The following is a 17,807-nucleotide window of genomic DNA, read 5'->3' as shown; positions in this document are numbered from 1 at the left end:
AAATCTAAAATTACTGTATTTCAACTAAACACTTCTTAAAATGTGGATTTATTCTTTTTCTGCATTTAGTAAATTGATTCAAGAATAAAGACACTTGTGATTTTCCCCTTATGTTAAATATTAAGGATGTTTATAGAGGGTACTCTTTTTCAAATCCTCCTCTCCCTGCTGCCCTACATACTTAATGATCTTAAGGAAGAAAATGAAGTAGAAACAAAACACACATGAGAAGTCTAAAGATTTAAACAGCAGCCTACCTGAAATTCTTTTAGGAATAAGGTGGGATATGTGTGCATGTGCACATATTATGAAGATTTATAGAAAAAAAAGAAAGAATTGTTAAAGCTATAGGAGCATTTTTTAATTGTTTTGTGCCACAACTCTCAGCATCCATTAAATGCTTTACTGAGTTAATAAATAAGTGACCCCTCTTGCTCAAGCAATGAAGAACTAAAACTGAATTAAAATTCAGCCTGCTCAGAGTTATGAAAATAGAATTACAGTTGAGGGAAGAAAAGAAAAAGAAGCTCTTTCTGCCAGTCTATAACAGGATTTATTGGTCTCATTTAAGTTTGTGAACAAACCTAAAACCAGTGTGTCCCCCTGGAGAACTGAGTGTAGAAAGCGTCCTGGACCCACTGTCAGCATGGAAGGGCCAGGGAGCCAAGAATCGACTTGGTGGCTTGAGTTTTCTTTGTCATTTGTTTATCCTTGTAGAAGTAAGTGCCTGTGGTACCAACAACCTTTATCAATTATTTACTTCCATTTCCCACCATGCCTGAACATAGAGAGTATCCAGAAAGTTAAGTCTTAAGAGTATTTTTATTAACTCCTCTAAGTGATCCCAGACATGTTAATACCTTGCCCACCTTTAAGAGACTTGCTGAACATTTTTAGCAGCCTCTTTAATAATCAAGCAACTCATTATATTCTTTGCATTTAGACCCAGTCCTTCATGATGCAGTTCTATTAACTTATTTTCATCTGTTTTATTCGTGCACCTTGAAAGAAACTGTGGGCCGTAAGGCTGCGGTGGGCACAGGGGCGGGTCTCGGCCCATCCTCTGTGCCCCCACCCTGGCCCTCCCGCTGTGGCCCCCTCCCCCAATCCCCTCTCTGCTAGCAGCCCTGCTCCTGCCGCTGCCGCTCCTACACACTGATGGCATAGAGCAAGTGGGGCCGATGCTGTCAGTGGGTATGAGTGGTGCCTACTGCCCTCAGGAACAGGGGGAGGTGGAGAAGCCCTCAGGGGCAATCTGGGCCAGCAGCCATTGCTCGCACCCACTGACGACGCCAAGCGATTAGGACCGGAGACAGGCACTGGCAGCGGGTGCGAGCAGTGGCTCTGGCGCCAGCAGTGGGTGTGAGTGGGGCTGGTGCCAGCAGCAGATGTGAGCACTGGTGGGACTCTGGCGCGCGGGAGCAAAGAATTTTCAGTAACCAGCAGAGGCTTGCCCCGAAGATAGTGACTAGCACCTCGCCTTGGTCTGGTGCTCCCGCTCACCTGCTCCACCATCCCACCGCAGCCAACACTCGCCATGTTCCGCACGCACCCCCTGGTGGTCAGCGCATGCCATAGCAATCAGTTGTTTGGTTGTTCAATTGTTCAGTTGTTCCGCCATTCGGTCTATTTGCATATTAGGGTTTTATATAGAGAGATGTATTTTACCACAATAAAAAGAAATTAATTTCAGAAGAAGGATTATAGGTGAGGGACGTGGTGAGGCTACAGGCAGGTAATGAAGATGGAGAAGATGATTGTGAATGCAAACACAAGTGTTAGGCCACTGTAGCCTTCCTTGTAGCCCCACTGTCTGAGAACTTGTGTTGATAATTCTACTTCTTTTATTCAAGGCACTTCCAGGTTAAGTCCTCTGACACTTCTAGTTCTTGAACCAACTCCCAATTGCTTATCCTGATACCTAAAGATATATGGTTGGCTGCTTTCCCCTCCTCTTCACTGCCTACTCTACATTTTGGGTTCCTTGTCACCACAAGACTGTTTATAAAGCAAACACTGTACTTTTTTGCTTTATTTCTTCTGTTTACCCTATTTACTGAGGAAAAAGTTCAAGATCATAGTAGGCTAAAGATATTAGTAGTGTTCCAGTCAGGCATTTTAAAAATGTCCCCTTTGAAGAGCTTACAAAGAACTGTTTTCTTCCACCTCAGTGGCCTATCTCTTCTGTTGGCAGAGTCCTACTCAGTCCTCAGAGCTCTGGGACATGAGGTCAATTCCAGCCTAGCTTTATCTGTTTGTGTTTACTCAACATGTGGGAAGGAACCCATAGATAGCCTCAGGGGTATTGTGAGGTCGTAATTATTATTATTTTTTAAAATATATTTTTATTGATTTCAGAGAGGAATAGAGAATGAGAGAGAGATAGAAACACCAATGATGAGAGAGAATCATTGATCCGCCACCTCCTGCAGGCCCCCCACTGGGGACCGAGCCCGCAACCCAGGCATGTGCCCTTGACCGGAATCAAACCCGGGACCCTTCAGTCCACAGGCCGACGCTCTGTCCACTGAGCCAAACCGGCTAGGGCGAGGTCATAATTATTTAATTCAGTGATGGGTTTGTTAGTGTTCATTTCATTATACTTCAAAACTTATAACTATATTCTCTTATATGTATCTATATTTCATGATACTTTTTTCAAAAATAAAAATAGCTTCAACCCTAAGAACAATGCTAAAAGTTTAAGTCCTCTAAATGTGAAACATTCAAGGACCAACCTGATCTCCCAAAACGGCTGTAGATGAGTTTCTTTCTAGGCTTGCCCACTTAGGATGAGAATTCAAGTGGCTTTAGGGTTGGAAAGGTCCTGCAACCAAGTTGATCTACGTTCTCTTTGTCTTCTTCCTTGAAATCAGAAGATAATAAATAATATTAATAAAGATAAATAATAAAGTATTTATTTTCTGATCAACAAGGAAAACTATTCATCTTAACCAACACACAAGTGTAGAGAGTCAATCAGCTCAGGCCCCAAGCATTCTCGCTCTTTCTTGCTGGGTAGGCCAAAGATGCAGCCTGACTGCTCTTTATCTGGGCCATTTCTCAGGGTTGTGTTTGCAGGGAGCAGACTTGAGGGATGAAGTAACCTCTGTCACAAAAAAAGCAGCTGTGCTGACCACTCACCATAAAAGTGGTAGATTTGACAGCTCACTGTTCCTCAGTTAAGTCACAAACCTGCTGTGTCCACCTCAGTGTCCAGTCCAACTAGGCCCACCCCATGCCCTCCACAGGACTTGAGGCGCATAGAAAACATCTCATGCTCATCAGGAGCCTACTCAGGCTGCTTGCTGCCCTGTGAGTAAGAGAGTCTCCTGCCTGCCCCCCTGAAACAGTAACAAGGCTATCCTGTTAACCTGACAGTAGGGTAAATTCCAGCCCCTCACAGAGCCTGCCTGCTTTGGTGACAAAGCTTAGATGCTGATAGAAGCATGGCATTCTGAAAGAGAAAGGACAAGAGCCCTCAGTAAATATGGGTTATTGGGTATAAGAACACTCCCTGAGATCCAGTAGGAAATGCTCTCACCTAGGTGGTGCTGAGGGTGGGAGGGTAGAGTAAGGGTCTCTCACTGTCCTGGGTGTTAAATGAGGCTGAGCAACAAAAGGTAGGGTCAGAACAGGTCACCCAGAGGGTACTTTGGTTGTGGCACATTCTCCTCTGGGGGGAGAAGGAAGAATGTTATCATGGCAATGGGGTATCAAACCCCACACCTCAGCCCAAAGGTATGCAGGGTGACTGTGGCTGATGGGTCAGGGGTCCCCAATGCTGAAATAATGGTGTCAGCATTGAAGTTACAGAATTTGGGGTAGACTGCAAACAAACAAAAGAAACTTGTTTGTTGAGCCTTGTGGTGGGAGGCCCCGTGAAACAGAGTACATGCAAAGGCTCGCTTACTGGCACTGAGTGGCTCTCTCCCTGTCTCTCTCTCCAGACTTCAGCAGCATCAGGGAAGAAGGCTGAGTGTTCTGGGGAACCTCAGGGAGGGGAAAGAGGATTCAAAGGCTTATGGCTCTGTTGGACAGAGGTGCCCAAGTCTAGTTATTTCCAAGCAGACGTAGGGTGAGCTAAGCACCTGGTGGCCCAAAGTGCTGAGAATACAGGTGTGGATGAAAAAGGGACCCCCTTCTCGACCTGACAAGCTCAGGGGAGGTCTGCATGGCAGGCCTCACAAACCCAGAAACTGAAAATAATCACATAGGATGGTCTGAACATGAAAATTCCCAACTAAAAGTGGGTGATGGTGGTAGTCACGTCCTAGGGCAGTATCTTCCTGACAAAGACCCGCTGCACTAGAGCACCTCCCCGCCCCCCCCCCCCCCCCCCCCCCGCAGAATCTCTCATTACCTCATTCCCGGTATACCATCTCTATGTGCTGTGTAATGCTAATTATTTACTATCTCATACACACCAATGTAAAAGAAACATGTGTCTCTTTGCATTTTGCTTTTATCCAATCCTTCAGATTTCCTCACTTTGCTTTACCCTGCACCCTTAATCTACCACCAAATGAATTTCATGTAACCTTACATCTCCTCCTTTGATTCCAGTGTATAAGATAAGTTGCAAAACTGCCATTCTCCTGAGCTTTTTCTCAATCCATTGAGATTTTGCTTCCCAGCAGTTCTCAGTTTGGTTCAAACAAACTCATAAAAATTATCTATTGGTTTGAATATTTCTTATGTAGACACATGTTAAAATTAGTGACTTCTTTATTTAACAGGAATTCTTACTGTGAACTTTTTGCCAGATGAGGTAGAAAATAAAATAAAAAAGAATTGATATGCAAGCATTGCTTTCCTTAACTATTACTCTAGAATCATAAGGCCATGTGGCTTTAATTTCTAGCTACTCATTCCAGAAAGGATGTTTATTATTTGAACAACATTATTTTCTAGGCACTGGGGATGCAAGACATTGTTTCTGCCTTGGGGGGCTCATGTCCATTGTGGGAAATGGCAAATGAACAGAAATATTGTACCAGGTGATAAATGCAGGCCTAGAGAATGCCCACTGTCTCCCAGCCTGCTCTAAGGACAATCCCACTGGGTGCAGCTGGGGCCTGTCTCTTGGCCTGAGAGGAGGTTGGTAATGAAGGTGAGGGGAAGTATAAGTGTCATAAGACAAGTAGCTACTAGATCCATATATGGCATACAGTGGGGACTAATTAATTTTAAGTTGGATGGCCAGAGAAGGCTTCCCTGTTTTACAAAAGAGGAAACTGAAGCTTAGAGGGATTAAGTAAACATGTGGCCAGTGGGAGGCTGAAGAGCCTTCGGGAACAGCAGGGAGAAGACAGAATCCTGCTCCCTCACTCCCTGGCTCCTCATACCTCAGCCCCTTTCACAGCTCCCTGAAGATAAGGAGCCAGTGAACTTTACTTGGAGCAGCACAGAGGTCATGATCAGAGACCTCTGTCCAAAACTCTGTTTCATCTTTTACCAGCCCTGAGTCCTTGAACTAATGACTTTCTCTTTTGGTTCCTGTTTCATTGTCTGTAACATAGGGATCATAAAAGACTTGCCTTATAGCATTGCTGTATAATTGATTTGAGACGCGCAAAGTGCTTCAAACAGGGCCTGTTGGTATATATTAAGTGCTCAATAAATAGTAATTCTATGATTTGTATGCTATCACCTAGTTAGTGTGGCCAACACAAGATCACATTCCCAAAACCTAGCTCAAAGAGCGTATAGAGGGGATAAATGGTGATGGAAGGAGACTTGACTTGAGATGGTAAACACACAACACAATCCTATATAATAAAAGGCTAATATGCAAATTGTACCCTCAACCAATTCAAGGAGTTGGACTGGAATTCCACCGGGAGTTCAACCAAGGGGTGGGGCCAGCCAGCCAATCACCTGCAGCCCCTCCCCCCAGCCAGCCCCGCCCCCTATCCTCCCCTCTCACTCCAATTGGGGCAGGCCGGTGGACCCCACCATGTGCACTGGGCCTCTAGTATACAGATGATGTATTATAGAATTGTATACTTGAAACCTATATCACTTTATTAACCAATGTCACCCTAATAAATTCAATAGAGAAGTAAAAATTTAAAAAAACCTTAGCTTATTTTCCCACTCAGAATTAAAATATAAAAAGCTACATGATATGCATTTCTAAAATAAATTAAGAGTCTCCATAGAAGTCAATTGAAAATAAAATAAAATAAAATATAAAAAGCTTAGGGGTTGTTGTTTTTTTTTTTTTTTTGCAGGTTGTAAAATGACACATTGTATTATTGTAAAATAATATTTAAACAAAAAAAAAAAGAAAAATTACCCAAATACCTAACCCTAGAGTTAATTGTTGTTAATATTTTGGTGACTATAATTCTCTATAGCTCTCTGGATATGTCTATATGAATGAAACTTTAATTTAAAGTGTCCTTATATCAGAATGCTGCTCAATGAGCTGCTTTTATCACTCATCAAAGATATTATGGGCATCTTTTCATGTCAATACTTATAGATCCCATGATTATTTATAAATCTTAATTACTATTTCATTGTCTAGCTATACCATAATTTATTTAAGCCATCCCCTAGTGATGCCCACTTAGGTTATTTTCAATATTGTTGATATTATAAAAGAACAGCACCACAAATGATGCTGTATAGTTGGCTCTGAGCCCTAGTCTAGTTATTTCTTGGAAACACTTGCTGTATGTGGAATCTCTGGGTCAAAGGGTGTGTACCTGAAGACACATGTCCCATGTTGTCAGCCTGCTTGACAGGGCTTTTGTAGAAACTCAGGACCTAGTTGTGGGAATGCAATTAGGCCAATGAACAGTTTGAGGGAAGGCAAATAGTTGGAGACTGTCCCTGCTAACAGGTTTGAACATGTTCCTATGCTGGCAGGTAATTTTTCAGGCCTGAGGAGGGACTCTGTGGGAGAATTTACTGACCTCTTTGTTAGATCACCAGTGCCCTACAACTTCTCTGAATAGGTGGCTTTTCTAGGAAATCAGGTTAAGGAAGTTCAATTGGCTGAAAAAACGTTACTTAAACTTTTGAGGAACCTTCTAAGGATATAATGCACAAGGGAATTTTGCTCCCGTCAGGCTTAGGGAAGATTTTTCCTAGCCCCAAAGTTTCCTCTTCACTTAGCCAGTGATCCTGAGCATTATTCCTTAGCAAAGAAAGCTGGAATGTGAGGCAACAAATAAGAGTGGTGGCCATGACACCAGCAGCTTCCACTGGCTAGAGATAATGAAAGATAGAGAATGCAGAGGAAAAGGCCACAGGCTGGGTTGCATCAAGACTTGGCTAGTTCAGACTGGCTCCTGTCATAGGTGGAGGAAGGTAAGGAAACACCTGGCCCCCCACCCTAAGCGAGAGGTCAGCTACACATTTCACGCCAGCCTCCCTTCCTGATGCTCTTCTAGGGTGGAAGCTTGGTGTGGAAGAGTAACCAAGGGATTAGCGGAATGTGCAGTCTATTTCTACTTTTAAGCAATGCTTAACCAAAGAGGAAAACAGTAATACAGGTTAATATTTACAAAGGTCTAAATATTGCCAGAGCAGTTCTAAGTGCTTTATGTGTATGAACTCACTTAACTCTTGCAACAATCCTAGGAGGTAGGTATATTCGTTGTTTATAAGTAGGGAAACTGAGGCACAGATTGTATCGACAATTTGCTGGAGATTACACATTGAGTAAATAAGAGAGCTGACATTTAACCCCCATCACCTAGCTCTGGGTTTTCTTTGTTTACTATTGCTCCTCTTTATTTCTGTAAAAATGGAATCTGCGATTTCTCTTCAACCAGGCACTCCTAAAATAATCCTTTAAGAAAAATGTATATCAGGGATAGCCTTAGAGAAGCTAATGGGAAGTGAAACCTTTTAAGAGTGATCAAAAGCTGATAAATAAGAGAATTGAATGAGCCATCTCCAGACCTGGGAGTGGGAAAGAAAAAAACGTTAGTGGCCGAACCCTGGGGATTCATGACATTATCTGACAGTAACATGCTGTGCATTAAAAGTAGAAGGTATGTGGGCATCTTTGCTTTCTTACTCTTTGTCAACTCTAGTTCTTTTACTTTCCCCTCCCTGTTTCTTCTATCCCTTCTTCATAGGCTGCAACTGCTTTGTATCCACACTAGACATATACACTACTGATCTCTCTTGTATATGTTCTGTGTGTGTCTATATATCAATTTTCATCTATCTATATATACAAGCATACATATTTCTTACATAAACAACTTGTCTCCACAAATTATTAATTTTCTAAAGAATGTTATTAAGTAATCAGATTTAATAAACATTTTACTCCATGCATTGTATGTCTAAGCTTGTGAAATTATGTCCTGACTTGTTCAAGAGAACAGGAAAATAGTTGGGTCAAACGAGGTACTAAAGACTGCCAGAGGCCCCGTCAGAAGGCCCAGTCTTAATACAATACCGAGAGTGAAGAGACAGGAATGCCGGAAAAAGTGACCAAAGTGTGGACAACCCATCACACAGTGGATGGAAAGGAAGGAAACTGGGAGGGTTGGAAGGGCTGATGTGACGAGGGGGAGCAGCACATTCCATTATGGATATAACAGCCAGGATATTCACTCCCTGTCATACCTGCACCTGGCAGGCAAAACCCTTTCTCTCCTAGCAGGAGATTTAAGGATACTCACGGTAGCCGCAAGCTCAATTGCAAAAGACATTTGTTATTTGTTATGTCTTTTCTTTTCAATAGATGTGTATGTATGTATGTATGAGTGTGTGTGTGTGTGTGTGTGTGTGTGTGTGTGTGTGTGAAATTATTCATTTCCAGTAATTTCTTAAAGTTCAAACCAGAGAATTTTCATAACCATCTGATTTTGAGTAAGTAGACTCCTGGTTTACTTCATCCTCTCCACATTCACATTTTGATCTCCCAATTGTAACTCTTCTCTTCATAGTAACCAAACTCAAGGCTTCCCTGACTGTACACAGAATTTACCAGTGTCAACCTTTCACATAATTCAAAAGAAATATAAAAAAGAAACTTCTTTTCAAGCTCCATGGCCTACATTCATAAATTATTCTTATTAGCAATTTGTGTTCTCTGGATTCACTGTCTCTAAAAGTCCCAAATTTCTTCAGGACTTAATACTCTTAACTAACCAACCCCCTTGAAAAACAATAAGAAATAATATTTCTTCTTTCTAGGCAATATAATAAAATCACTTTTGGAATTAAGAAGGATATATATCCTTGGATTTAATGACTATCAAGAAAATCTCAAAAGGACTTAAGGCTGTCAACAGTATTTTAGATGAAGCAGAGGATGGAATCAGCAATTTGAAAGATGAAGTAGCAAATAACACCCAATCAGAAGAGCAAAAATAAAAAAAAAATAAAAAAAATTAGGATAGTTTAAGGGGACTTTGGGACAAAACCAAGTGTAAGAACATTCAAATTATAGGGGTACAAGGAGAGAAGAAAGAGAGCAAGGAATTAAAAAACCTACTACTCAGTCATAAAAAGGAAAAAAAAAATCTTACTTTTTGCTACAGCATGGATGGACCTTAAGGGTATTATGCTAAGGCAGTGATGGTGAACCTATGACACGCGTGTCAGCACTGACACGCCTAGCCATTTCTGATGACACGTGGCTGCTGAGGCGGCCGCATGCCGAGGATGAAACATTTGCGAAATAATGTTTTTTCCTCAAAGTGACACACTACCCGAGTTATGCTCAGTTTTTTGGCAAAGTTTGACACACCAAGCTCAAAAGGTTGCCCATCACTGTTAAGGGAAATAAGCTAGTCAGAGAAAAACAAATAGCATATGATTTCACCTATATGTGAAATCAAATGAACAAAATAATAAACAAAATAGAAACAGATTCACAGATACGGAGAGCAGACTGACAGCTGTCAGATGGGAGGGAGTTGGGGGCTAGGTGAAATAGGTGAAGGAATTAAGCAAAAAAAAAACCCAAACAAAAAAAACCTCATAGACACAGACAAGAGTATGGTGATTACCAAAAGGAAAGGTGGATGGGGGCAGGTAAAAGAGGGTTAAGAGGGGATAAATGTTGACAGAAGAAAACTAGACTTTGGGTGGTGAACACACAATATATAGATAGTGTATTATAGAATTGTATACTTGAAACATAGAATTTTATTTACCAATGTAATCCCAATATATTAAAAAAAAATAAAAGAATGCAACTTAAAAAAAAAAAAAGGAAGAAAAGAAAAAAAATGATGAAAAACTTCTCTAAGCAGGCAAAGGAAATAAACATACAAGTCCAGGAAGTATAGAGAGTCCCAAACAAGATAAAACCTAAGAGACCCACACCAAGACACATCATAATTAAAATGTCAAGGGTTAAAGACAAAGAGAGAATCTTAAAAGCAGCAACAGAAAAGCATTTAGTTACCTAAAAGGGGGCTCCCATAAGACTATAGTTGATTTCTCAACAGAAACTTTGCAGACCAGAGGATTTGGCACCAAATATTCAAAGTGATGAAAAGCATGGACCTACAACTAAGATTACTCTACCCAGCAAAACTATCATTTAGAATCAAAGGACATAAATAGAGAGGATCCAAGATGGCGGCAGAGTAGATGGAAGCTACATTCACCTCCTCCAAAGACTAAACGAATTAACAAAGCATTCAGAACACTGCCTAGCATTTATTAGATACTAAAAAAAGTTAATACTATTTATTAAATCTTTTCCATATGTTCTAGTGTTGTGATATGGCATAAAACAGATGGAACTACAAAAATACCGTATTTGGATTAAACTCAGTGGTGCACCAAAATACATAAACTAACTCTCAAAGGTTTGATCAAATTCAACTGAAGCAGTAGAGAGTGTAACAATTGAGTTCAAACTACTTTAAATATTTTCCAGTGACTCAATGTTTGTGTCTATATTTCTGACAAGTCCTGTTATTTGTATGTTTTGTTTTTTTTTTTTTTTGGGGGGGGGAGTTATGCCCTTAACTAATAATAATATATTTCCATCTTCATGTTTTTAAGGGCAGTGTGAATATCTGGGTCATCTCTGCATTCTCCATAATGCCTAGAAGATACAGTAGATGCTCAACAAATGTTCAATAAAAATGGTAAGTTCTCATTTATGGTGCACTCATTTCTGTGTAGTTAGAAACCAAGCTGCATCATTGTTTTGTTATGATTTTGTGTTCAATTTGACTAAAGAATAGACAGAAATTTAACTTAAAATATAAAAAGAGAAATTCCTTTCACTAGGAAGCTGTTTGTTCTGAAATTAGCAAAGAATGAAGCATCTTTCTTTAAAAACAAAACAAAATATAGTTTATCTAAAAAATTTACTAAATTTCCCTAAAAATGTTATGTTATGCTACACAACTGTTTTACAGTAGCTCCATAATAACTGACATGAGGGATGCCAGCTGAATAAAAAAGGAACTGATGCCAGAATTTTAAATGTACAAATTGAAAAAGAAAAGAAATTCTAGTTAAACATTATGAAAAATTAAAAAATTATTAACACTTGGACCATCAAGCCAGCAGAACTTCAATTCAGTTATTTTAACTTTAAAGATAGAAAGAAAAGTTAAATATTTTAACTTAAATGTTTTTAATTTTTAAAAATAAAAATTTAATAAATACAAAATTAATTTTAATAAAATATAATTTTTAAGCCCAGCCAGTGGCTCAGTGGTTGAGCCTTGACCCATGAACCAGGAGGTCGCAGTTCGATTCCTGATCAGGGCACATGCCTGGGTTGCAGGCGCAATCCCCAGTGTGGGGTGTGCAGGGGACAGCCATCAATGATTCTCTCTCATCATTGATGTTTCTCTCTCTCTCTCCCTTCATCTCTGAAATGAATAAAAATATTTTTTAAAGTAGTTTTTAAGTCATTTATAAAAATAACAGTCTGGTTGGATTCATGGCTCTTACACCTTAAAATAATTTAATAAACCATTTCTTGCCACCAGTGATATCAGTAAACAAATTGACTACATCAGGCATTGTTCTAAGCATTTTAGATATGCTGCCTCATATAGTCCTTATTCTATTTCACCCATTAGCAAATAGGCTTAGTGAAGTTAAATTACATACCCAAAGTCATAGAATTAATGAAATTGGAACTTGGGTCTGACCAACTGTAGGTCTTTGAAGCAAATTCCCAATCTTCCCAATTGTATGTACATTTCTCAATACAGCTAGATTTTTTCCCTTTTCATGGTCATCTAGTATAAAGCAACTTTTAGAGCAGTGGTTTGTGTTTGTTTTTTTTTTCCTTTTTCTTTTTTTAAGTTCTCTGCTAAAAACTTGAATTATTTGAATCTCATTTTAAAGTCCTTAAACACCCTTAGTATTCTAGAAAGACATAACTTTGTATGGTCTCATCTACATTAGCATTACCTCAAACTTGCTAAGTTATCTGTGTCCAAAAGGAAGAAAGGTGTTTGACAGCTGAAGGCTGCTGTTAGTCATCTGCTGTTGCTGATAATAGGTGTTTTGTTTTTTTATCACTCAAGTGTGACATGGCATTTTCTCACAATAGTTCTCTTAATCAGTTTCAGTTATGTAAATTTTGTTGTCTTTTGAGTAACTTCTCCATGATCTTTCCCTTTTCAGTTTTTACCACTGCAGAGATTTTGAGGTGAAACAGCTTTTTTGTGTCTTGTCAAACAAAGGCTGGATGCTCAGTTTGGGGGCAGGCAGCCAAAGTTTCCCACAGAGAAGCCAAGATGCTAAAAGGGGAAGCCTAGGTTGGGGGTTTTTATAGTCACCAATATCCCCTAAAATGCTGACCAAATAGCTTCACCTCACTCTTATGCAAAAACTTCACATCCTAAACTCAGTTCTCAGACTGGATAAATATAAGTTGGAATCATTTTTGCAAGCTTTCCCAAGGTCCAAATGTTTTAGTTATTTCGTATCTATGGAAGCATCTTTCATGTCTATTAGCAGTGGGTTGATTTGGTTCATTTGTTTGTTTACAATAATATCATTTACATCATGTGGATCTAAACCCATAGCTGCTTAATCAGAGGCTGTAATTTACCTGATCATGCTTCCTCATACTAGAGGTGTGCTGGGGGTGACACCAGTGGAAAATAGAGGAAAATTAAATGGAAAAAAAAATTCAAATCAGTCAGGTTCAAGTCCAGACTGAAATCCGGTGGTGGTGGAATTTAGTTGTTCAAACTTTCTCACAACTGATGTTTGTATTGGACTTATACATTGAGAGTTACTATTTCCTTCAAAGTTTATAAAAATCCCTGGAAGGCAAGTAATTGAGCTCAAACTTTTAAAAACTATAGTTTATTTATTTATGACTAGAGGCCCGATGCATGAAATTTGTGCAAGAGTAGGCCTTCCTTCCCCCGGCTGTCAGCACCGGCTTCCCTCTGGCACCTGGGACCTGGGCTTCCCTTGCAGCCCTGGCTTCGTCCAAGTTTGTCCAGAAGGACATCTGGTCTAATTAGCATATTATGCTTTCACCAGAGGCCCGGTGCACGAAATTCATGCATGGGGGTGGGGGTGGGGTGTCCCTCAGCCCAGCTTGCACCCTCTCCAATCTGGGACCCCTCGAGGGATGTCCAACTACCCGTTTAGGCCCGATCCCACTGGACATCCCTCTGACAATCCAGGACTGCTGGCTCCCAACTGCTCGCCTGCCTGCCTTCCTGATTTCCCCTAACTGCTTCTGCCTGCCAGCCTGATCACCCCTAACCACTCCCATGCCAGCTTGATTGATGTCTAACTGCTCCCCTGCCAGCCTGTTTGCCCCCAACTTCCCTCCTCTGCTGGCCTGGTCACCCCTAACTGCCCTCCTCTGCAGGGTTGATCGCCTCCAACTGCCCTCCCTTGCAGGCCTGGTCCCTCTCAACTGCCCTCCCCTGCTGGCCATCTTGTGGTGGCCATCTTGTGTCCACATGGGGGCAGGATCTTTGACCACATAGGGGCAGCTATCTTGACCTTGTGTGTTGGAGTGATGGTCAATCTGCATATTACTTTTTTATTAGATAGGATAGAGGCCTGCTGCATGGGTGGGGACCAGCTGGTTTGCCCTGAAGGGTGTCCCGGATCAGGGTGGGGGTTCCCTTGGGGCGTGGGGTGGCCTGTGGTGGTTTGCAGGCCAGCCACGCCCCTGGCGACCCAAGCAGAGGCCCTGGTATTTGGAATTTATTTACCTTCTACAACTGAAACTTTGTAGCCTGGAGCAGAGCCAAGCCTCCTGCTCACTCCGTGGCTGGCAGCCATTTCTGTTTGGATTCGTTTACCTTCTATAATTGAAACTTTGTATCCTTGAGTGGAGGCCTGGGCCCGCCAGAGTGTGTGGAAAGCTTGGCTTCCTCTGTTGCCAGGGAAACCCAAGCCTCCCTTCTGGCAGCCATCTTGGTTGGGGTTAATTTGCATACTCACCCTGATTGGCTGGTGGGCATGGCTTGGTTGGTGGGTGTGGCTTATGTAGCAGAGTGATGGTTAATTTGCATATTACTCTTTTATTAGAGAGAATTATTATAGATAGGTAATATGTTCACAGGATTCAAAAGCCAAAAGATTACACCAGTAAAATTCTCCTACCAGGAACCCAATATGCCACCCCAAAGGCAACCAGTTTTACCAATTTCTTATGCATCCTTTCTGATATATATGTTTTGCATACATGGCAAATATACATTTATATTTTTTCCTTTCAAAGGTGCAAAATGTATATCTGGAAAGATACATACTGCACATAATATATGCTTTAAGTGTTCGCATACTACTAGTAAGTACCTAGTATGCGAAGTAAGTGTTCATAGTATACATGTTATATGCATAATAGTGTACAGTGGCTTACTGTCCACTGTTCTGTAACTTCCTTTTTAAACAATAAATATATATTGGAGATCTATTTTATAACAGTACAGAATTTCCTTATTTGTTTACATGGCTATCTAATAAAGTATTCTATTGTTTTGATGTGCCACCACATTTAATCAGTTCCCTATTGATGGGTGTTTGGGTTGTTTCCAATGTTTTTCTATTATAAAATTGCAATGAATATCCTTTATACATAGGTCATTTACACCTATGAGAATATAGTGTAGTGTTAATTTCTCTAAATGGAATTGCTCTGTCATTTATAATTTTTATAGATATTGCCAAATTATCCTTTTTAGAGGTTTTACTAATTTAGATTTCCACTAGAAATATAAGGGATCACAGATTTTCTTCAATCATTAAACTTATCTATAATAATAAAAGCATAATATGCTAATTAGACCAGACAACCTTCCTGACGAAGCCGGAGCTGCGAGGGAAGCCTGGGGACCAGGTGCCAGAGGGAAGCCAGTGCCAGCAGCCGGGGGAAGGAAGGCCTATTCTTGCATGAATTTTGTGCATCAGGCCTCTAGTCCTTTATAAAAAGAAGAAAAACCTGCTTTCTATACAGCTATGGTTTGAAAGTTTTGGTCCCCCTCTCCGCCCCAAATTCTAATTCCCAAAATGATGGTATTAGGACAATGGGGTCTTTGGGAGGTGCTTAGGTGGAGCTCTCATGAATGAGATTACTGCTCTTATGAAAGAGACCCCACAGAGATCCCTTGTCCCTTCTACCATGCGAGGACACATGAGCCAGGAAGAGGGTCCTGACCACAACACAACCCTGCTGGTGCCTTGATCTTAGATTTCCCAAACTCCAGAAATGTGAGGAAGAAACTGTTGTTGATAAGCCACCTAGTCTGTGGTGTTTTGTTATGGCAGCCTGAGTGGACTAAAATGCACATACTCAGAGGTAGGCACCTCTCCATTCTCCAGGGGCCAAGTGGGATCTGGCCTCCTTGCTGCAGTTTTCCTAGCACCTAGGATTTCCTCCTTCCTCTGCTTCACAGCTTTTGATATCCTCTCTTCTCACTGTTTTGAGACATTTTCTTAGAGTCTCACATTCCCTAACACTTGAGTTATTACTTAATTCTTCATAATGTATGTATTGTCTCCTCATACAATAAGCTCCATGACTGCATGAGCCACATTTAATATCTTTAACTTCCCCACAATGCACTGTAAATGCCTGGCAAACACCTGGCAGGTGTTATTGTGGTACTTTCTATGTCTGAGCTTTGGCATGGGGCTGGAGAGGGAAATCGACCCTCAGGCTACAAAGAGAGAGAGGGCAGGTAAAGGGAACTACACAGGGAAAATCTGACTAATATGTTGAGGTATATTGCAATCCTGCCACACAGCCTTCTTCTGTTATCAAAACCTATTCAGTTATTATCTTGAAAATGACCCCTTCTCAAAATGTAGGCACTGAAACACTATTTGAACTCATTACACCACCATCGTTGTCATCCCCATGGATATCAACACCTTGAGAACCTTTGTGGGATCCTTTGGCTAGTCCCTAGCCTAGAGATAATGCAAGTTTAGAGACTGGGTGGATCATCACCTCCCTTTACCTCACCTTCAACCAGGTTGCTGCTGCTCATTTCCTCAGGCCTATCTCTGCAATGGGTGTCCCTTAACATTTCTGACCTGCCCTCAATCCTTATATCACCCCCTGGTTTGTCGCCTGACTTGAAAGGTTCTGGTGAGGAATTGAATCCTGGTTGTGAATGAGATTTCACTCCATGGCTGCCTATCTCCCAAGCCTGACTTTCTCCTCAGCCAATATAGGATTAAACACTCATTTTCTGCATGAAGGTATCTCCTACAGCGTTCACACTGAGTGGAAAGAGGAGATGGGGGATCTGTGTTTACCGATAATGTCTCCTCAATAGAAATGGATATTCTAAACTTCCTGTCCATCCAATTGCATTTTTTTATTATAGAATATGTAACCAGATCATTAGTAAGTGGGGAAAATGGAGCAAAAATATGATAGCTTCACAATAATTAAGAAACTAAGAAGTGTATATTTCAGCCAATATTTGGCTCCTTACTGTCCATTCAAAATTAATGCCATAGTCTTATATACAATACTTTTAAATGACCATTTTACATTTTTTGTTGAGGGAAAAGATGTAATTAAATAAGCAGCAGGAATTTCAGTCAAAACTCTTTTTAAAGCTTCCCCATAATATCACTGTAATTATGCAGTCTTATTTATTTTTGCCTACTTAATGCTCCACTTTTCCTTAACTTTGCTGATTTGGCAGTCACCCAGGCAAACGTGGTTTCCTTCTTTGGAACACCTCCTTGCTGGTTCATAGCATTAAATGAGATAATGTATGTAACTCTTAGTGTCTGACATAGAATATATGCTCAATGAATGGTAATTATCATGATTACTAGAGGCCCAGTGCATGATTGAATCATGCACGTGTAGGGTCCCCTACACGCTTTTGCTTTTCGCGGTGGAGCTGGGTGCCTGTCCGCTGGTGCCGGAGCAGACAGGCACCCAGCTCCCCGACTTTTGATGGTCCGCAGCCGCTGAGGGGGGCTACCCTGCTGTTGAGAGGCGCAGGGGGCGGGACTCCTGCCCCCTGCGCCTCTCAACGGCCGCTGAGGGGGGCTGCCGCGGACACCTGGCTACCCTGCCGTTGAGAAGCGCAGCTGGGTGTCCGCGGCAGGCCCCCTCAGCGGCCTGGGATCTGGCCGTTGAGAGGCACAGGGGGCAGGAGTCCCGCCCCCTGCGCCTCTCAACAGCAGGGTAGCCCCCCTCAGTGGCAGCGGATCCGTGCCTCTCAATGGCCGGATAGGCCATACCGAGTCCCGCCCCCCAGCCTCCCGCCGCCCAATCGTGGGCGTAGCGGAGTGATGGTAATTTACATGTTACTCTATTATTAGATAGGATTAATTATAGAACCCAACTACTGACAATTGCTTCAGTTTGGTCAAACTTTAACTTTTCTTAAAATAAT

This window comes from Cnephaeus nilssonii (assembly GCF_951640355.1).
Source record: "Cnephaeus nilssonii genome assembly, chromosome: 14".
Lineage (NCBI taxonomy): Eukaryota > Metazoa > Chordata > Mammalia > Chiroptera > Vespertilionidae > Cnephaeus > Cnephaeus nilssonii.
The sequence above is the reverse complement of the archived record's forward strand: the minus strand, read 5'-3'. Positions refer to the sequence as shown.